This window comes from Wyeomyia smithii, chromosome 2 (genome assembly GCF_029784165.1).
Source record: "Wyeomyia smithii strain HCP4-BCI-WySm-NY-G18 chromosome 2, ASM2978416v1, whole genome shotgun sequence".
Taxonomy (NCBI): Eukaryota; Metazoa; Arthropoda; class Insecta; order Diptera; family Culicidae; genus Wyeomyia; species Wyeomyia smithii.
In genome coordinates, this window is record NC_073695.1 from 82,830,613 (window position 1) to 82,853,082 (window position 22,470).

The window sequence follows — 22,470 nt, forward strand, 5'->3', positions numbered from 1 at the left end:
CTAAACCTTAGTTCAATTTAGATTTCACATTAAGTAGAATCTTCAAAAACTCACTTAGGAGCTCTAAAATTGATATTATAGTCGGGCATCTGCACTCGAAAACTAATTTAATTCAATCACCTACCTCAGAAAACAAAATCCGCGCATTGTTACATATGGCTACAACGGGACTCGTTTGGCAGCCAACCAAAGTTTCTTTCATCACTAGCGGACCACTTTTTCTTCTAATCACTAAACAAAATCACTCACTACACTAAGAATACTTTGATCTTTGAAATGTCCACCCCAAATTTCCAAAAACAAGCTTGAATTAGCAGAAATATATGAGATGAATTTCTACAATTCCTAAATTTCAACTGTATGTATTTTCATCTGTTTTCACTTCGTCGAGGAAAATCAAAAGTTGCCAAATCAGTTTCTGTTAATACGAAAAAATCATACTGAAAATGTTGAATTATTCCGACATAAGTGACATAAATGGACAACACTGCAATGGTTACCTAGGTTAACAATTTTGCACGTAAAGAACTAGAGCAAATATCTAGAACCTACTGCGACGGGCTGCGGCTACGTTCATTCATAATAATGTGATTCATTCATGATTAACAGTGTGATGAATATCGGGGCATCGTGAGATGAATAATTGAGCAGTGATTTAAGTTTTGTGATGGATATGGAAGCAATGTGAAAAATGGTTTGTTTTACAAAATTCAGGATAAATCTAGCTAATTCTACTAAATATACAATGCTGAACGATTTCATAAGAGCACGTGAGCGTATTTTATTTATTTGTTCAATGTTTTCGTGATAATTTAGTGTTTAATCCGTGCATTCTTCCGGAATATCGGCTTAATGAAATAAATAATGGAGCAGTTCCTCTAATTATATCTTAAACCGATTATTAAAAAACGTAGCATGCCTCGATTAGACAGAAGAAAAAGCGTAGGAGTTTGAGACAGAATCAAAGGGATGAATAGTTCATTCCATCAGCTTGATAAACGTGTTTGCATGCATAATACATCACGTGGTTCACTCCATTCTCCGCCAAGTATTAAACGCAGGATCCTATGCTCGAAAACTCCAAATGCTCAGTGGTCAGCCGTCTCCATTAACCGACACTTATGGTCGTAGAGCACCATCAGGAGAATCAGCGTCTTGTAGAGCGCATATTTCAGCTGGCTACCTGCCTGTTTGCGGCTGCTATCTGTCTCAAAAGCTTCGCGGCTAACACCGTTGTTACCTTACTAGAATACCAAGGTACACAAATTCATCGGCTACTCCAGTCTATCACAATTTCAGTATCAACACTCGATGAACTTCACCCTCTCTACCAGCCACCATGCACTTTGTTTGGATAGAGTTTAAAATAAGTCCAAATATCGCTGCTTTCCTGTTACAGGCTCGAATGCCTGGTTAATACCGACGATATCAATATCATCCGCTAAGCCAAGGAGTGTATAGGATTTCAAGATAATGGTACCGCTTTTTTGCACGCCTGCTCTCCGTATCACACCTTCAGAGACAATATTAAAAAAAAGGTTCGAGAGCCCGTCCCCTTGTTTCAGACCGCCCAACGTCACAAATCGGTCTAAATATACACCCGCCATCCTGACGCATGATGAAAAACCGTCACGAGTAATCTTAATCAGTTTGGTTGGAAAACAGTGTTCAAGCATAATCTGCCACAACTCGTTGCGCTTAACCGAGTCGTATGTCGCCTTGAAGTCTATAAGCAGATTACTTTTCCGAAAGCCGCACTGGTACACTCCAGCAAAGTCTTCCTTCAACGGCCTTAGTCTATTGTACTTGATGCGGTAGGTATTCTTATACGCAGAATCGAGAAGTGTTATTTCTCCAACCAATCTCAACTTTGAAAGATCCGCTGTGAGGCCGTTTCTTTCAACTGATTTGTGGTTTTTAGCTCTGTACAAGCGTCACTGACCTCATCCAAGCCGGGCGGATCTACAACCTGTTCATCCTCATCAATTTCTCTCCTGTTTCTCACGACGGATCTATCCTTTTCGCCGTTCAACAACACCTCGAAATGTTGTTTCCAGCGCATTGCCTCATCGGCTGTCAGGTTCTCTGATGTCAGGTGTTGCATGTGGAACCAGCATAACACCTCTCGCGCTATATTGTTGGACTATCACGGATGTCCCTCCACTATTCATTCAAGTCTCCAACCGGTTCACCAATCCGCTCATCAACTTTCCGAGTGTACTCAGCAGTAACTGCGTTGGTTTCATCGGTGTCTGTTCGTGTGAACTTCATTCCAGTAGCAGGGGTTAAGAGCCCCGGAAGTGCCAGTGGAGGCGAGGAACGGTTCGAAGCCGTGACATCAGCAAACGAGGTTGTTAGGTGATTATTCAGTGGAAGAGGTGCAAGCACTGGGATCTGGCGTTGCGAAGTGATAGCGGAAAAATTTTGTTCGTTGCTCATGGGGACCGTGCGTTTGGCCGCATTTGATGCAGTAGTAGGCCATATGGCAGTTTTTAATCCCGTGTCCAAACATCAGGCAGTTCGAGCATTGGGCGACGTCACGATGCACTGATTTGTAGCGCTCCCAGGCTACGATGATGTGAAAAATTGCTCGGATGGACTGCAGGTCCGCCAGACACGTTGAATTTTTCTCCAGGTTTACGAGATATAACTGATCACGGTACTTCCGAGTTTTGCTGTGATCTTATGGATCTGGATTGGTTTGAGTCCTTTAGCTTTTAGTTCCTCCAACAGGGTGTCAACTTCCATGTCAGGTAGACTGCGGAGAACAACCTTGAGAGGTTTTTCTGTTTCGATATCGTGGGAGAAATATTCCACATTGTGTTTTTGCAGTGTTACTTGTACCGCCTTGTATTGATTTAACGACAAAACCATCAGTTCCTTTAGTGCACATGCGGATGGTGCATTTCAGTCCTTTGTCAATATAAAACACTATTGCTTTACGTAGACCTTCCGTGAAGCCTTACACGTAAAAAGGCGGGGTTTTCGTCTTCTTCACTATTTTGGGATCCGTGGCGTTTTCCAGGACAGCGAATCTGTTGTTAGCCAAAAGCTTTTTAGCCGCAGGATCAGGCGTATTGTCAGGCCGAGGCCGTTTGCCCGTACTGGTGCTGGTTTTTGATTTACCCATATCAGGGTTCACCGTAGCGTCGGCTTCCAACGCGAACACAGAAACTCATGAACGAACGTACAAAGCGAACGGTGTGAAAAAAAACTACTGTTCTGCTCAACACGCTAGCAGAGAATGATGGGGTGAAATGTTCGAAATGTTGTCAGTTATTTGGAAAGAAGGAGGAGTTTAGGAGAATAGGGAATGACAAGGAAAGTAAAACAACAACAAGATCGTTTACACAGTCAGATCGATTGTATCCGTTAGTATCGGCTGTGCTTGGGAAGAGAGGTGGTGATTGGTTGTTCGGTATGATTTAGACAATCGATGTTATTTACCAATTTTTCAATAGTGTATCTCGAACAACAGGTAGTTTTTGTTACACAAATTTAACCGTAAAAGAACTTTTGATCGGTTGATACCAAAACCTCGATGTTCTGAAAAGGAATGACTGATATATAAGCGCTCAAAACCTGATCACTTTTTCCCTGGAATTACTACATTTTCAAATTCAGGCGCCTAACTTCGATATAGACGTTAGTCCAACGTCGAAAAGCATCTCAGAGCCAATGAATTACAAGTAACGATACTTTGAGGTAAATTCAAGGGCGAGAATGTTCCGATAAACCAAACATTTCAAGCAATTTGCCTTTTGAATTGAAACGTATCCTATATGCAATTCGCCATGCATTTGTTGATCGCAGGGTTAATCTTCAGAAGTATGTGGAATTAACCCTTAAAAGCGCAATGTTGTTTTAAAACAACATTGCGAATAACGTTTCAAATAAGTTTTTTTAAGAAATAAAAATCGTATAAACAGCCATCAAGGTTTTAATAAAGAAATCAAAGCCTAGATAACTGCTCCAATCTATTATATTTGTAGAAAAAATTAAAACACATTCATTTTGAAACATTATTCCCAATATTTTCTGAAACAACGCTGCGCATTTAAGGGTTAACTTAGAATTATCATGCCCTTAGTGTTTAAATTTATTTAAATAAAGAGAAATTGCTAGTCTCCAATTCAGTTTCAGGGCTAGTAGCGAACTTGGAGTAAAATAATAGTGACTTTGGTGACTTTTTTCATTAAAATAGTGACCAAAAAATAAACAAAAGAGAGTTTTGAAGTTTATTATTGAACCATAAATGAATTGAATTTTATCTGAAATTTATGTCTTTAGAATATAGGACACATTCTACTGTGACGTTACAACGTTTTGACTATTCTGTTGGCATCATTTTAATTCTAACTTGTATTTTTTTTTTTTAATAAAAACCCTTTGATATTATTACAGATTCGGAAAGTAGACAAAATTTCCTATAAGAATGATGTATAAGATATTTGTTTACTTTGTTTATTTTACCTTGGGGAGTGAAAATGTAGCGTGACGTTACAACGCGCGAGAAATTGAGGTGTCGGGACTTTTCTTACAAAAGTCAAAAACTCTGCTCTGTTTGAAATTTTATAGCAATTTCTTCTTCCACGATTTGATAACAAATAATAATCGAGCATTTTGCCATGTTTAGAGTGCCTATAACTGGTAACATCTATATTTGAGAAGCTTTTATGTTTCGTGACGTTAGTTAGTTTTTTAGCAATTTATTCAGCATTTATATTAAAAACAAGTTTACAAATGTGTCCTTAATTCCAATAAATACAAGAAACCTTTCAAAATAATTATAATAATACGCAAAAATGCCACTATTAAACTTTTTTCGCTCCCGTAATATTTCCTTGATTTTTTAAAACTCACACTACTTATTAAAGAAGATTCGAGTGCATTTTTGCCGCTGAAGATTTTTTCATCTAGACTTGCCCCAAAAATAAATAGCTGGCTTATTCCACGATATGGTGTTGGTCGTTCAAAAATGTTCTTCTCATCGTTAAATGTGGTGATGTCACGTCCCGTAATTGCGATAACCATCACATTCGGAAGATTGGCTTGAGCGATGCGGACGAAGTTTTCATTTCATTAATACGGTTACCTTGCGTCAATAGTTTTTCTCTTAGAGAACATTCGTATGTTACGTAACGCGGAAGTTGACAATTTTCAATCCCCCCTAACGCAATGCATTGTAATATAATATAATAGAATATCAGAATTTTTTAGAATGTAACGTTACTCATGGATGACCCACAGTTTAATGATTAAAAACATTAATCCATTTTACAAAATTTATTCTCTGTTGTATGACAGATGTAACGTGAACTAATTTAGACGCATCAAGTATGTTTTTAAACATAGACGAATATTATATAAGGGGATAAAAAAATTTCGTGACGTTACAACGCAAACTGAACCCGGTTATAACTCAAGTTGTATTCAACCTAGCTGCGATTGTTTAGTATCAAATTAAAGTTACTTTTGAGTATAAAGAGAAAACAAAACATTCCTTTGATTAAATGTAAGGAGTTCCCATGAAGTAAAAAACTGTACTTTTTTCGTGACGTTACAACGCTAAATTACCCCTGTTTCCATATTGGCCTAAGATCAACATATTTGAAATTTCACTTCAAACCCCTTTAGGCATCGAATAAAGCACTTGTTTCACAGTCATATAACATAAAAAATATATTATAAATACATACTCTTGATCATTTGTAACCATTTCAAGAATATGTAACCAAAAACGCTTGTTTTTTGTTAATTTTACTTGAACTTTGCAATTAGTTTTCTACAGTTTCTTAAACACTATAAATTTGACATTTACGTTTTTGGAAGGTTCAAACAGTTTAGAATCTAGGAAAAATATTTACATTGCTGAAATATGCATTTCAAAAATTGGTTTGTTGGTGTACCTTCGCAGAGAATGTGTCATAGGATGTGCAATGATTTGTTCTCGTAGAAAAAAGTCGCACTAAAATCGGTATCATAATTTCACATTGAAATGGTTGTAATAACACCTTGTTCAATATATTCGAATACAAGTTTTCGAGTTATAAGTGTTAATGAAGAATGTATGCACTCTCGAATACGCATTGGTGTGTTGGTGGTTTGCCAGTTGTATTTAGTTTTTGATGTTCGATGTAACAAATCTGGAAAGCCGTAGTAAAACGATTTTTGGTCAGTGACTGCCCTTGCACAATATTCAAATATCTCAAATCGTGTGAGGGTAGGCGAGATTTCGTTTATAAACCATCGAAAAATACAAGGAGACATTCTCTTGGGGGATCGTTGAAAATTCTGTCGGCCACGATCTGCAAGGATGCCGCAAGTAGTAAAATTGTGAATGTTATGAGGAAGCGTGTCCTGTGAAATGATAACGTTCAGTTTGTAATTCCCACCCATCTCAGTATATCTATTGAATCGGTCCACTTTTTTTTTGTAAGATTTGGACCACTGCGACCATTATTTTGATCTTTTGTGGTGTACCTCTTCTTTAGTCTAGGTACTCGTGGCAGACATATCATTATTCATGGAAGTGATCGTCGTTGCGATATCGCACCCTTTCTCCCAATTAGGCACTGAATTTCGTATGAAATGCATTACCTCATTAGGATTCGCAGACCAGACCTCTAAAGGCTACAAAGTTCCTTTTCCAAAGGCTCTCATTCTGCGCTGTAATAGTGCACTGCAGTGGCAGAGCAAATGTTCTGCGGTTTCACATTCGAACCCGCAGAGACGACAAATTTCGTCATCTGACTGACCAATTTGTTCAGGTGATGCTTACTTGGACAGTGTCCTGTAAACAGTCCAGTAATTGTCCTTAGTCCCTTTTTATTTAAACTAAGCAATTGCTGGCTTCTCTACACGCTTGGTTTTATGAAGCGATTAGACTGGCGTAGCATATCCAGTTCTCTTGTATTGTCCTATGTTCCCAGGTTTTCAATTCTGCTTTCAAGGCGCTTGATGACACCCCACCGAACGGTTCTGGGCCAATGAAATCGGTACATGCCCCCTATCTAACTAACGTATCGGCTTTTTCATTGCCTTCCACTCCGCAGTGACCAGGAACCCAGTATAACCATACTTGAGTCTCTTCTGCCAGTTGTTTCAGTGAAAGGATGCACTCCCATACTAGCTTAGAGATACATGTGAAGGCTTTTAGTGCGTTAAGTGCTGCTTGGCTATCAGAAAAAATGCATATGTTAGCATGCCTGTATTTCCTAGCCAAATAGACTTGTGCACATTTATAAATTGCAAATAATTCGGTCTGGAACACTGGAGGCCAACGGCCCATTGGTATCGAGATACTTATCCCTGGACCATTTATACCTGCTCCGGTTGAATCATTCATTTTTTAGCCATCTGTGTAAATGACGACAGAGCCTTGTCGGATAATCGGGCCACATTGTTCCCAAACTTCCCGTTCGGTCTCTATGATTTTGAAGGTACAGGTCGGACTCGATTATCCGGAGTTTTGAGAAACATTTCGCTCCGGATAATCGAACCTTCCGGATAATCGAGCCATTTTTTTTAATTTAAATTTTTAATATCTGTCATCTAGTCACATTGAGTTTTCTATTATAATAAATAGTATACAATACATGTGCCGACGAGAAAAATTAAAAATTGTCTTTAGACTGTTTGTCGGCGTTTGTTATACATATATTACGTATAAACAATAAATTATGTTGTATTGATTATCTCGAAGATGTAAAAACAAACACTCATTTTTTTCCATTTCTTGAGTGACCTATAACGACCTAGACGCTCGATATGAACTACTTTGCGGATTTCAAGTCGTAACTAATTTCGCTTGATGAGTTTTGGTTCAATAATCCGAGAGTATCCTGAACAGAATCGGGACAGGCCTGTTTATGGTTCTAAGTACTGCAATGATCATGGCCATTATACATATTACAAGAATATGTTCCTACCATAATTCCGAAACCGGTTTACCAATAGCGGTTGTCCTTATTGGCAACAAAAAACCATAATACCCTGATTTTGGAGGTTATTGAGTAAGAATTGGTTGAAGGAACGACGAGAAAGCTGCCAAAAACGAACTGCCTAAGCGGAATGGGGCTTGTACCGCTACAATTATGAACAACCCCGAACCTCCCAATGACCCGGAAGACAAAAGTACGTTATAGAAATATAGAAACAAAAAATACTCCGGATAATCGAACCATTTTCTCCAGATAATCGAGCCCCGGTTAATCGAGAACCCGGATAATCGAGTCTCCGGATAATCGAGTCCGACCTGTATTTCGAAGTTTGCTCAGCTGGAAATGTTTGAGGATTGCCAGCTGACCTGTCTGATCTCCATCAGGTACTTTTTTAAGGCGTGTTAGTTTCAATGCACTTTTTTCCGCCTCTAGTTGTACTACCTGGTGGAGTGGTAATAGATGCAGAATTACATCTAAGGCTTTCTACGGAGCACTTTTCATTACTCCTGTAATTGCATTACAAATTAGCCTTTGCAACTTGCCAAGCTTGTTCTGCGTTGACCTTTCTTTTGTTTTAGGCCACCACACTAGCGAGGCATACGTTATTCGTGATCTTATTGTTGCCTGGTACAACCAATAAATCATACTTGGCCTTATACCCCATGTTCTGCCAATAGCTTTGCTACATGCCCAGAGGGCACTCGTAGCTTTACCGATGACATATTCAATATGTGCATTCCAGCTGAGTTTCTGATCTAAAACTACTCCAAGATGTTTAGTCTCAGTGGAAAGCTGCAGTGTAGTCTCGCCCAGCTTCAGGCTCTTCAAAATGTACCTTCTTTTCCGAGTGAAGGAAATAATGGTTGTTTTAGAGGGGTTAATGGTCAGCCCCTCTTGTCTACACCATTCTAAAGTATAGTTTAGAGCTAACTGCATTTTCTCCGATACTGTATATCGAATTTTCCCCTCACAAGAATCACAACATCATCGGCGAATCCTACCACTTCGAAACCCAGCTCAGTTAGGCTTCTAAGTAGCTGGTCTACAACCAATGACCACAGCAAAGACGATAGAACTCCACCTTGCGGGCATCCCTTAGTTGTGTTCCTTGTAAGGGTAGTATTACCCAATACTGCAGTTATTTCACGACTATTCAGCATGGTTTTGATCCATTTTGAGGTATATATATCAAACCCATGGTGTTCCATTGCGTTCAACATTGAGTGATTATCAACGAGTGCGATTTCTTTTGTATCTATAGATTTCGCTATTTTTGTCGCTTTGTTAGTATCAAACATGCTAGTGTTGTATTCATTATTCCCACTAAACTTAATAAAACAGTAGTGGCGTACTAGTTGTAGCAGCAATTAATTATGATATATGGAGCTAGTAGGGTTATAACATGTGAATCCATTTGGTCTCAGTAGACAGGTTACTACATTGATCGCGCGGTGTACGTTGAATATTTCAAAACTCAGCTTGGAAAATAGGTTCAATTGATGGGTTAACACTGATGCTCACCTTATTTTTTTCTTACATCTTGTAGCATTTTTTCTCAGCTTTCCAATGCTGGTCTCAGATCGAAAATCGGTAGTTGCAAACACGGTCAAAATTGCATTTTTCTGGTATAATCCAAGATGGCGGCCAAATTCAAGATGGCGGCCTAAATTCTGATTGCTTCAAATGAAAGCCCTATCATTCTTCTTTACAGAAAAGTGCTTCTTGTAATACTTTACATAACGAATTTCAGAGATATAACTCGAATAATACATCAAGAATTGCTAAAATTTCAACTTTTCTGAAAACTGTTCCGCCCCTTGGTGACCAAGGTTCAACAAATTCGATCAAACAAAATAGCACTATCATTTTATCTCTATTTCTAATAACTATGTGCATTTATATCAAATTTGAAAGACCTTGTGCACCTAGTGGCCTAGTTTCAGCGAGAATTGCTCAAGGGTAAAAATATAAGCAGATGGAGAGAGAGATAAAAACAGATTCGTCATTTGCAAACTGAGGCCTCAATCTTCGATTCAATGTTGACTTTAGAACAAATTCATTCAAATTAGTTTAGTGACTTAGAGAATGTTGAAATGAATGATGTTTGTTTTTGCCTTTCTCCTAAAAAGGTATAGCAATCACTGGAAAAACCAAAGGTATAAAAGTGGTCCCAATGGCCGAATGTCATATACCACTCGACTCAGTTCGACGAACTGAGCATTTTCTGTATGTATGTGTGTGTATGTGCAACTTTTTTTTCTCACTCACTTTTCTTAGAGATGGCTGGACCGATTTTCATGAAATTAATTGCAAATAAAAGGTCTAGTGGCGCCATAGGTTGCTATTAAATTTCATTGTAATCGGATTTTTAGTTTGGAGGTTATGTATCAAAATGTAAAAATCACAAAACATCAATATCTCAGAAACCACATAACCGATTTCAATAAAACTGAGTTCAATGATCGGGCTGTCTCCAAAACCCTTAACTTTTGAATTTCGTAATGATTGAACATATGATTTAAAAGTTATGTAAAGAAAAGTTATCCTGAGGTTGTTTAAACTCACTCATTTTTCTCCGAGATGGCTGAACCGGTTTTCACAAAATTAGTGTCAAATGAAAGGTCTAGTTGCCCCATAGGTTGCTATTAAATTTTATTGTAATCGGATTGTAACTTTGTCCGTTGTTAATAAAAATGTGAAATCACATAACGACAGTAAACTTATTGACTTTCTCCTAACGATCACTGGCTAATTAAAAGGTAGAAAAGTGATCCAAATGGCTGAATGTCACATACTACTCGACTCAGTTCGACGAACCGAGCATTTTCTGCATGTATGCATGTATAGGTGTACATGTGTGTGTGGGTGTGGGTGTGTGTATGGGCACCTTTTTTTTCGCACTCATTTTTCTCAGAGAAGGTCTGACCGATTCTTCCTATCTTGGTATTTGACACTAGGGTCTATTTGTCGCTTAGGTTACTATTGAATTTCATTGTAATCGAACTTTCAGTGTTGGCGCTGCGGTAAAAGGTGAAAATCACTTCTATGTCTCAGAAGCTATGAACATAGTTGACTTCAAATTAATGGGCTTTAAAACCCTTAAACAATGAATTTCATAATGTTAAAACATGTGGTTTAAAAGTTATAGAAAGAAACGTAACCCAGAGACAGTTTAAAACTATAGCTAGGTACTTTCAAAATATGTGGCCTCAACATCATTTAAATTTGGTATTGTACTATTTCAATGTTTGCGGCCTTGCTCGGGATTGAAGTTGAAATCAAAAGTCATTTCTATCATTTCACTTTTTCTTTAGCACAAATATTACGTTAAATATCACATCCTATACCTAAATTATTACTCTATATATAACATCAATATTCTAGTACCCAAAGAGTGGATATACCTTCATTAAATTGTATTTGACAATTGAGGGATGTTTTCCTTAAACCGGAAGCTGTAAAATCGGGTTTCAAAGTGAAATATGGGGTTTACTCCCGGCTTGCGAGCCCCGGATAATGTTCCTAAAAAACATTGGGTAATATTTTTCCCTTTAAGGTTGTTTTCCAGAAATCGGAAGCTACTATGTATCTAGAAATTTAAAATGGCGTCCTAAGTTGATTTCTGGCCTCTGGGTGTAACGCTTCCGCAATACTCATAATAGATGATAATTGGTCATCTTACTTTGTTTTCTAGTAACTGAAAGTCGGCATCTTCGCCATTGAAATACCCGGATTAGACAAAATTTGGTCATTTTAAGATCCGGCAACCAGAAGTAGTCATCTGGATTTTTCGCGTGATGTATTTGAAACATATTTATTTCATGGTATTTGCATATGTATGTTTTAATGTATGCTCATATGTGTGTGAATGTTCGGTATAGTTGTGCTGTTGGCTATCCGAAATTCCTTATATAGAGTGAAAAATGAAACCAGCGGAAATTTTCAAGGAGTATTTTTTCTGTTAAATCGTGTAAATCTATTTTATCATATAATAAGTTTAAATGAGAAAGGCTGGGTCTCGCCGCTAGGTGGATTAATTTGGGTTTTTTTTTTCAACACACCCAAAAAGCATCGAGTAACTCAAGTGTGAACTTGTAACTGTATTCCGAGAACAGCTGTAATGCAAATATTAGTGTAACGACCACGAGTAGTAAGCTTTGAAAATCATTTCCAGATACCTAATTCTATACGCTTCAAAATTGTTTCCCTGCTACATAAACGAATTAATAGAGCGTCAATTTCACGCCGATTCCGAATTATTCTATCTTTTGATTTGCTTTACTACGACGAATAGTCAAAAAGTGACTAGTAACCTCAATTGAAATTGAGCTAAATTAAATAACAATTTCTTCAAAACGAGCCTAGATTAATAGAGTTTACACAGATAAATCACAATAGACTGTCAATTGCCGCCTTTTGGAACAATCAATAACTCTTGTTGAATTATTTTGCTATTTCTTTTATCATCAATATTCAAGGAAAAGTAGTGTAAGGTTATTTATTTAGTATAAGGTTACTTATTCTAATCGGACGCTTGGTATTAAACGCTATTGAAAAAAAAGGGAAACAATAAATAATATTCTGTTTCTGTATTGGAATTATATTGTTGCTTTTTTTGTTTTTAGTATTCACAAATGTGTGTCTAAAATTTCATGAAATAGCAGAACAAGAAATATAAAATCTGTAAAATAGAAAAAAAATTAAAAAGAACTTTGAAAACAATATAAATCAGTAAGAATCATACCTCGAGAACAACTGTAAAATAAAAAGCAAAACAATAACAAAAAATTAAATGACCAGCAAAGTGCTTCCATAGGACACTCGCGTCACATGCTTAGAACAGTATACGTGATCCTGAGGATACTTTTTTTTCTTTAAAGAACGCAAAAGTGATGGAATCAATTGACAATGCGATGCGATCGGGCGAGAAAAATCAACGGCTGCTACTGCTGCAAAGTGAAGACGACTAGAATCGAGAGACAATTAGCGACAATTACTTTCAAACGAACGCTTAATTGAGCGCTGTTTATGTCAATTCAGATTCGTCCAGGCTACCATATGCAACAGCAGCAGCAGCACCAACAACAACAGCTGAACGATTCGTTCTGGTCTTTATTGGCGCAAACACAGCTGTCAACAAAGCAATAAACAAACTACGCGTGACCCAACGGTGTTTGCGCTAACGTTACAAACCAGCAAGATCCCGTGCTGCTGCTCGCCTCGCATCGGTATCGACCGGCCACATCGATTGACATCAATGAACGCTACACAACATCAGCCGACAATTGATCGTGCAATGTCCAACAAATCAATGGCCGTTGCAGCAACATTAGACTACGTGTTGCCTTTCGATCACTCAGTTGATTGTGAACCCTTTGAATTCCAAGGCCGGACGGATCTTGAGAGTGAAATAACTTAACCTGATTGTGATATTCTATTGATCCTAGACCAAACTGAGAGTTACTTTGTTGACTAATTCTTGTGATCAATTCACAGCGATTGATGTTTGACGTTGATCAAAAGTAAACAAATGTTAGCAGAACAAATCGCAAGCTCAAAAGGGTTAGTTTAAGTTGCGTGCGGGTGTGTCGTGTACAGAGAGCGAATTGCTAATAGAACCTGATGACCCGCCCGATTGTCTCGAGTCGACGCTATTCACGTGCTTAAATACGCTCGCGTGCCCTCCTGCAGCGAACACCAATCATATATCTCGAGGAAAATTTCAAAAGATCCTATCTGACATTTGTAAACAAAAACCAATTTATGCGTATTCATTAAGAAGACCTTCTTGTCTTTAGGTTTAGTGAAAAAAAAAATTGTTTTTGATTTTTATAAAAAAAAATTATAGTATCCGAAAAAAGTCCAATTTGAAAAGCAACACAATATCGCACAGCTTTCTGTTTGGACCTTTTTACCTACTAGTAGGCCAATCTGTTATTCGAACAAAAACTTTGACAGATACAGATTGGACCTCGCATTTTAAACTGTTGCAAAACATGTTAAAATTCTTTATCAGTGAAATGAAGTGCAGAAGAGAAAAAATGAAGTTATCTTCGTCTAAGCTTCAGTCGTTGCTCGGTAAGTTGGAGAATTATTTCGGAATTACTTAAGTTATTTGTGATACTTTGTTTTGCTAGATGTCGCCGAGAGAATTGATTTGCGTCTTCGAAGTCCAAAGACCAGAAATCGCATGAAAATTTTTTATCGCGGTTTTAGTATGAGAGTATGTGATCTCTCCATGCAATCAACTGATTTGGAAGGTAAAGTTTAATACATATCATAATTTATGTAAAGTTATAAATTGAAACTAACTATACGATTTCAGATTGTGAATCGTCATTCGAGGCTCAGTATCAACCTCGGCCATGTCACTACCGTCCTACTAATGGAGATTGTCCGCACGACGGTATAGGGACATATAACTGTTCACCTTCTTGCCTCCATAAGATTGGTTCTTGTGATTGTTCATATAGTCACGAGTATAGTAAATTACGCAACACCTAGACGAATTTGGTAAATCTAGTTTATTCTTGTTTATTGTTATATACTAGATAGTACATTATTATTTTTAATATGATTTTAGATGGAAATTTGGCATTGGAAACTACGCACTGATCTCGAACATCTCGCCGTCATCGTTGTTTTTTCTCTCACGATATTTCATATTAATAAATAAATATAACATTCACTGTTTTGTTACCGTTTCTTTGTTTTTTTTTTTTAATCATTTAACTATTTCAAATATTTATACATCTCTAATCTTGTATGAGCTTCCATTTATCATTTTCCTTCTTGACCCCTACTTCATCTTCTACGGTCTTTTCAGCGACGACTAAACTCTCATCACCTGCCATCATGTGGCTAATGGATTCCTATTTTGATACACAAAAGAATTTGATGTAAGAATAATGCTTGTTAAAAAATGAAACCTCCATGAAAAAATATTGATAATATTTTTATGGAAATGTATCTAGAATTCGAATATCCTATGACAATCATTTCGTATTATTGTTGATCATAATAATAAAATGGTTCTTGTCGAGCCTTTGTAGTCATTGAATCAAAGGTCCAATATGTTACCAATTTTAACTACAAGACCTATTAGATAGGTCCTATGTGATAATGAAAACAACATAGGTCCTATGTAACAAAAACATCAATAAAACCTGAAAAAAAGGTTAAAAACGTTAAAAAAGGCACTGGAGGTGAAGACGACGGTCTTTCACTACAATAAAAATCATATACGTAATTAAATTTTGTTTCTGTTAGAATTGGTAATTAAAAAAGATTTACAAAGCTTCAAGTTCATTTTTCTCTGATTAGCATCAATGTCAGATAGGACCTTTTGAAATGTTTCTCTAGATATGCGATCTACACACTAGTTAGCGTAAGTTGGAATTAGAATGCACCTCACGGATGACTGCACCAAAAACAGCTGAACTTTGAATGAACTAACTATTGTCGTTTTCGTTTTCGCGGTGTACTACACTTTTTCCGTGCTATACTTTGCAGCTTCAAATAAAACATTTTCAGTGTCATTGCATTGGTATGCGTAATAATGGGATAGCTGTCAATTCGTTTTGTTTTGGTCATAATCGCATTCGTCATTTTGTCTCGTTTCCATTTCATATGTCCATCTCGCAAATGTACTGAGAAAAAGTTTACCTGACACTTTACCACGTGGAACGAAAACCAAAACAAACCAGTTTTGACACATACGTGTGAATGTGTTGGTAACTTCCTACAGCACACTCTGCTTTTTTCGGGTGTCATCAGTGACAGAAAAAGTGTAGGGAGAGACAGAAAAAGGGTAACACGAAAAATCAAATAAAACATTTTCGGTGTCAAAAGTGTCATTTGAGTGTCATTTGAGTGTAGTACACCGCGAAAACGAAAACGACATATGAGTTCATCATTTACACCCGGATAACATCTGGACTAATAGATCAATTATTAGCTAAAATTGTGTATTGTTGTAATTTCAAGTGAATCTAAAATGAGGTTACGTTCGGAAATTGTTTATTGAAGCTAACTTGTGACTCAAACCATATTTTTTATTTCTGCCCGAAAAATTCGGTCAAAATTGCACATCTTTAAATTAATTTGCTTTAAAATATTATTAGCGTTCCGGTTATAAACTACCCTGAAGAATACGTTCAGAAATGTTTTTTGAGTAAAAACATTTTGAGTTTTGGACAGTAAAAATAAACACAAATTACGCGCCTTTATGTCGTAACTGATAACTTGCTGGTCCGGGAGCCCTTCGGCGTTTCACATAAAAAAAAGCGGCAGCCATGACAAACAGCGTAGAAATATAAATTTTTTTAATCAACCGGTAAACTGTCGTACCGAAAACAAAACAATTTTAAGCTAATTCCTTCGAATGACTATGAAGCTACTTAAATTACATTTAATCTTTTTCTCATGCACGAACCTTCATCACCTTTTTTTATTGCACCCATCTTCAAGGTTCACCAAATTATTTCCTACCAATTATCACTATTAAATGTGGTATTTATTCCCATTAACCTTATCGCAAACCTTCTTCGCAAAAACCGCAACCGCTATCACCGTGCACTGGTTACTCACTTTAATTACAATTGCACCTTTTAATTTGGTCTGATTGAAAACTCGAAATTACACCAACAACAGGTCACATAAAAACGTTCTATATTTTCACCATAAACCACCGATCGAGTAAATTGCATGCTGAGTTCAGCCATTTATCGTACCCAGCTTATGGGGCGGATCGGTTGAGCAGGCAGTGCTTCTCGGAAACCGTGACTTTTAGAACTTGTTTGATTAACTTTCTTACTATTGGGACTGTTGCTCACTCAGCAGAAAAAAAAAATCTCAACGTGCAGACTCGTGCAGTGACTATACAATGAATAAAATCAGACACGTTTTTGGCCAACTTTTTTCGCACATGGCGTGTCGAGTGATAATCAAGCCTGGGCAAGCATCCGTTTCCCATAGAATGAGCATAATAAATTAATAATCGCCCATTAAGGCCAGACCGAACTCCGAGAAGAGCGCAGTTTATAGGGGCAACTGGATTGTTTGTGTTTTTTTTTTTCGCTTAGCATCAATGAAAATAGTTTTCCAATCAGCAATAAATATATTAGGCAAATCGGCATCCCAGTACGCTCCGCTATGAGATGCTGGTCTGTCGTGACAATCAACGTATGTTCGTATCCTGACTGGAGCTGTTGAAGTCAGTCAGGTTTTTTGGGGTTTCAGCCATTACAATACTGTAACCAAACAATGGAAATCATTAAAAAATAAACCCACGCAATTATTTTATGTTTCCTCAATCGAATAACACTTTCTAATATTGTCTGCTTGTATTATCACGCAAACCAGTTATAGCTAGAGTTTTGTACTGTAAGCTCGATAAAATAAAAACCAAACACAACCTTTAAACCCCCGCTGTTGCTCTCTTACAAACAAACAACAAAACACACATGATATATTTTCAGCAGAGATAATACATGAAAATGGAACCAAAAATAAAAAAATGGGTCGTTTCTTGCTTCACAGTAAGTTGTCAGTCCCAAAACGGTATGTAAAACATCGCATATATTCATTCTCGTTTATTTTCCGTCGGTCTAGTTCCGCCACTGTTGTGGCCAATCACCGACGCCCAGGGAGGCGACTCCACACCCAGAACCCTAACTCACGACCCGTTTATTAACGGACCGGCGCCAACGGCTTTACTTCCTCATGCGATGGAAGGCGTGATCCCAGAGATTTTTCGCCTCAGAAAATCTCCCGGTGTCGGCTAGGATTGAATCTAGACCAGTTGGATTGGTTGTGAGTGGATCACGCCACCTCACAACCATCGACACCTATGTCGGCGGTGGGATTCGAACCCAGGCGTCGAGCGTGGTTGACGGAGACGTTACCAACCACACTAGGCCCCCGCTTCGCATATATTCGATAAGATAATATTTTCTGCAACCCCGGGAACTTACTAGGCATATTAATTTCACTCATTTATTTCATTGACACTGACTGGCGAAGCTCACATTGAGTTTTAAGCTGTGTAATCCCTTGGTGGAATCCGCCGTCGGAAATATCCATAGATAATAGTGTGCGAACAGGGTGCGGCAAGCAAAGAGACCAGCTTTTACACGGAAAAATTAAATGGAGCGAAACCACATAAATTTGCGTGCTGTGATAGCAGATTTTATAGTAATGAAATGCATTCGTAACTCTGACTGCTTGAGGAGTAATATTTGGGAATAACAGTAGAACACCAGGTAGGCTCGGATTTTGACCATCCTCTTTTGAACATTTATGTCAATAATAGAACCATACACTTATCTTGTTAAGAAGGAAAATTAATAATTTCACGAAAATATCGGTTTATCTGGGGCGCCTCGAAAATTTAGAACTGAACTTTCTCAGATTAAGGGGTAATATCTACTAAATGCTCAAAAAAACAAGGCTTTTTTCATGAATTTTTCTAAAGGACATTTGAGATGTGAGGTATAAAAATACCTAATATATCGTTGGATAAAGCAACTCTTGGAGAATAGAAAAAAAAATTGCTACTTTTTTTACAAAATGGCGGCTGTGCAGCAATTGTCGTAAGCCGCTTTTTTTTAAAGTTGTCCCGCGGCGAGCAGTAGAAGTCGTGCTCAACTCCACCTATAACCAAAACAAAATTTTTTTCATTATCTACGTAAGTGTCGTTAGTGAAATACACATGATTATATTTTTAGAATTTTTCTTCGCAAAATGGCAACGGTTTTGGAAAAAATTGCTTTCAGACAAAAAAAATCGACTTTAATTGTTTATAACTTTTGTTGTTGTTAATCAATCGCTAAAATCGCGTGTACTTCACTAGATAATCTAATGAAGAAGCTACAGTTAAAATTTCAAGTCATTTGGATGCAAACTTTTCAGTTCTACTGCTCGACGATTTTGAAAACAAGAAAAACGCGTTCAAAGTTTCAAAATGCTATAAATCTCAAGAATCGCAATAATAAAGCCCCTTATAATTTTTTAACCTTCAGTCAGCTATCCCTGCGCCATAAAGTTATCCTTCCTGGGCTTTATTTTTCTCTTCTTTCTTTTTGTTATCTGATGTAAGGCTGCGCCTACCCTCTTTCGTGGTATCAGACATGCGACGCTCAGTGACTTTGACGCGGTTGGCGTCCGATCCCACGCAAAACTCAAACTTGTCACTCATATTTAAGTACTTTCGAGTATAACTCACAGTTAAAAAGTAACAAAAAACTCAAACGAAGAACGTACACAACGAGAACGGCTGATCGACTTAACAAATGGAAATTGTGAGTAAACACGTGCTGTAGAGACTCTATAACGGTTGAAACTTAATGCAGCGACCTTTATACTTCAAATTTGAAACACGATATCGATCATAGGTAACTTCTACTAGTTTATAAAGCCTCAAAATTAAAACCAAAAATGAGCATCGCCAAAATAAACGAAAAATGTTATGTAGGAGCATAAAAGCTGTTCGGTAAAAATTGATTTAAACGAATTTTGAGTTTAGATCAGTACTTAGGCGATGTAGATTTTGATTCTAAGATAGTTCAAGCATGATTCAAGCCAATAAAAAAAATGACAAGCAAGCAGTGGATATTACCCCTTAAATCGAATAAGTAGTTTCCAGCAATGGTTTTCTTTTTACTTTGGAAGTGTCTGTAGCTTATCCAGCGACGACAAATCTATTCCATTTGTTGTCCCATAGGTGCTACATATAACTTCTTCATACCTTTCTATTCAATTGTTCTGTATTCTCTAGTTATGTTCAACATCCACTCAACAGCAATTTTTCAGTTTGAAAGTTATGGGTAGAAATAACAGAGCTTATATTCCTTCGGATTTAGGTGACCAATTTTAACAGTAAGGGCACGGAAAGTAATTTGCAATAATTTGAGAACGGTTGTAATCAAGAAAAACGTTTGTGAAATACAAAGTATTACAAAACTTTATTCAAAATCATTATGCTGATTTTGCTTTCTAGGGTGAATGTAAACTGTGAATGTTATAAAAGTACTGCGCAGCAAGGACTTATACTGATTCCTCAGTCTTGATGGATGAAGCAAAAAGCACAAATTGATGTCATTTATAACGACCTGAAAGAGAATAGCGTTCGTTTGTTGAATGGTTGAAATCGTACCTTTTTGGAAAAGTGCTGTGAGTGAAACCTAAATCCTGTATTTCATCAAAGCCTACCCATTAATCAGGAGTTCCATGGGGTGTCAGCGTGAGATTATTACCACTATTTGCATTATTCTTTGAGGATGCTTTGCTGCGGCTAGGTATAAGCCGAAATTGTGCTTGGTAATTAATGCTTTTCACGTTCATACCTAGAATATTTTCATTCACTGGCGCAATTAAATTCCAAATAACTACGAGTACTCGATCAAACGATTATAACAAACGGGTAACACAAATATATCTGAACTTGATAGAAATAACAAAGTCTGTAATATTCTTGATATGCCAGAATGATGAAAAGCACAGTATTATATCAAATTCTACACGCAAATCTTTTCCTTATTACTTTTGAAGCAATAGCGCAAAATTGCCTTTTGGGTAACAAACCTATTACTTTAAAGGCAATAAAATTCTTCCCCAGTCAAGTAACAACACATACTGCCATATATTTAGCACGTGTTACGGGAGTACGACTATCTAGCAATGGTCGTTTCAACCACATGCAAGATTTTTTCTGTCGAAAACTGCTCCCTTTTCATCTCAAGCAAAAAAAAATCACACACCGTCGCATATGTTGCACTTAGGGGCCATCCACATACCACGTGGACAGATTTGGGGGGGGGGGTGGATTGGCTAATGTCCACGGTCCATACAATTTTTTTAGAATTTATATGGACAGTTGTCCACGGAGGGGGAGGGGGGGGGTCAAAATCGTTAAAAATCTGTCCACGTGGTATGTGGATGGCCCTTTATGATAACACAGTTGAAAGCTGTTTTCACTGAAAATTTGACAGCTCATATATCTTGAATGCCACCATTCCAGAACATTAGCGTCTTGTCAAATAGAGGAAACTTCTCATTGAAGAAAATGCCAGCTGATGTGTTTACTACTGTTACGGATGCTCCCAGCTACCGCACAAGGGCAGCGTTTCACTAGATAAAGTGCCGCTGCACCAGCCACAATCGCTGCTGCTACCCGCTACCACTGCTGCTGCTGTTAAGTAAGGACTGTCGTAGTTGCTGTCCAGAACTTATATGACTAGTTTAGAGCGAAGCAGGCTCTTATATAGACCGAATAGTACATTCCCGATTTACTAGGTCTGTAATTCTGTCAACCGTGCTTGGGAAAGTGAGCACTAAGCGTCCAATCAGAGGTCGAGGTTTTGCGTTTTAACAATGCTTGACAACTTTAAATAGTAGAATAGTTCGAGTAATCAAATTACAATTTCCTGCATTTAGGTGAATACATGGAGGATATTCCAATCGATTGCTGCAAGAAGGAAATCCATTTAAAACTAACCGAAATATTAACATTTGAAATTGGACGTGTTTTCTCCTTTTTCGTTTTTATATTTTAATTTTACTTCCCCATGCAGCCGAACTGCCTGAGAGACGTAGTTCTACGTCAATATTTCAAAGCTGATTTTTACTAGCAACCTCGCTACATGAGCTTTTGGAATGCGCTTTTTTTCTTTTTGTCGACCAGTGTTATCCGATCATGACATCCGTAATGAAGCTTTTTCGAGACGACTTCTCCATGAAATGCACCATGCTCATCAAAGAGGAAAATCCCATTACCGTTACCCATGATATAACTAAACTTTTCAACAGAAGCAATCATGTCTATGAATTTTCTCAGGTATTGAGGAAGCTTTTGACAATGTTCCATTCAATGCCATAATTGAAGCGGCACTCTTTCATGAAATACCCTTAGTTATCGTTACGTGGATACATAAGATACTTAGGGATCGCTTATTTGACGGCATTATTTGTGGACGTTTTTTTTTGCGTAAACTAAGTAACCTAGGATTTCCTTTTCATGGTTTCGCTGATAGTGGTCCCCGTGGCTCTGTGGTTAGCAATGTCGGTCGGCTAGCTCTCCCACACGGTTGTGATATCGGGTTCGATTCCCGATCGAGTCAAGGAACTTTTCGAGCTGGAAATTTTCTCGATTCAGCACTGGGGCACGGTGTATCGTTGTACTTATCCTACACATGCAAAATGTGCCAAAAACAATATCGATAACGAATTCTCTCAACTATAATCTAGTTGATCGAGACCGCTATTAGCCCCAAGGCTAAGCGTGCGATATTGTTGGATTCGCTGATAATTACACTTGTAAACACCCCTTTGCTCTAGAGCTCAAACTGGAAAAAATGAAAGATTATGGCTTTTTAACCATTTATATGGATTTGGGTGCCCCTAGCAACGAACCCGGCGAGCTATTATACTTTAACGTGTTACTGCATACACTAGGGGCGCCAAAATTCACAGGAATGGTTAAAAAGATTATAGCTTTTTAACCATTCCATTTTTGAAGCAACTGTTTTGA

At 37.6% G+C, this 22,470-nt stretch overlaps 1 protein-coding gene and 1 long non-coding RNA gene across 4 annotated transcripts in view; one reads left to right on the forward strand and one right to left on the reverse strand.

Annotated features, from left to right (window-relative positions):
* Positions 1-22,470, reverse strand: part of LOC129725815 (anion exchange protein 2) — a 196,062-nt gene that overhangs the window by 157,139 nt on the left and 16,453 nt on the right. The gene's annotated exons all lie outside the window — the stretch shown is intronic.
* On the forward strand, positions 13,600-14,693 carry LOC129725817 (uncharacterized). The gene is made up of 4 exons (XR_008728180.1): positions 13,600-14,021; positions 14,081-14,203; positions 14,269-14,456; positions 14,527-14,693. It is a non-coding gene; the product is annotated as an uncharacterized LOC129725817 (long non-coding RNA).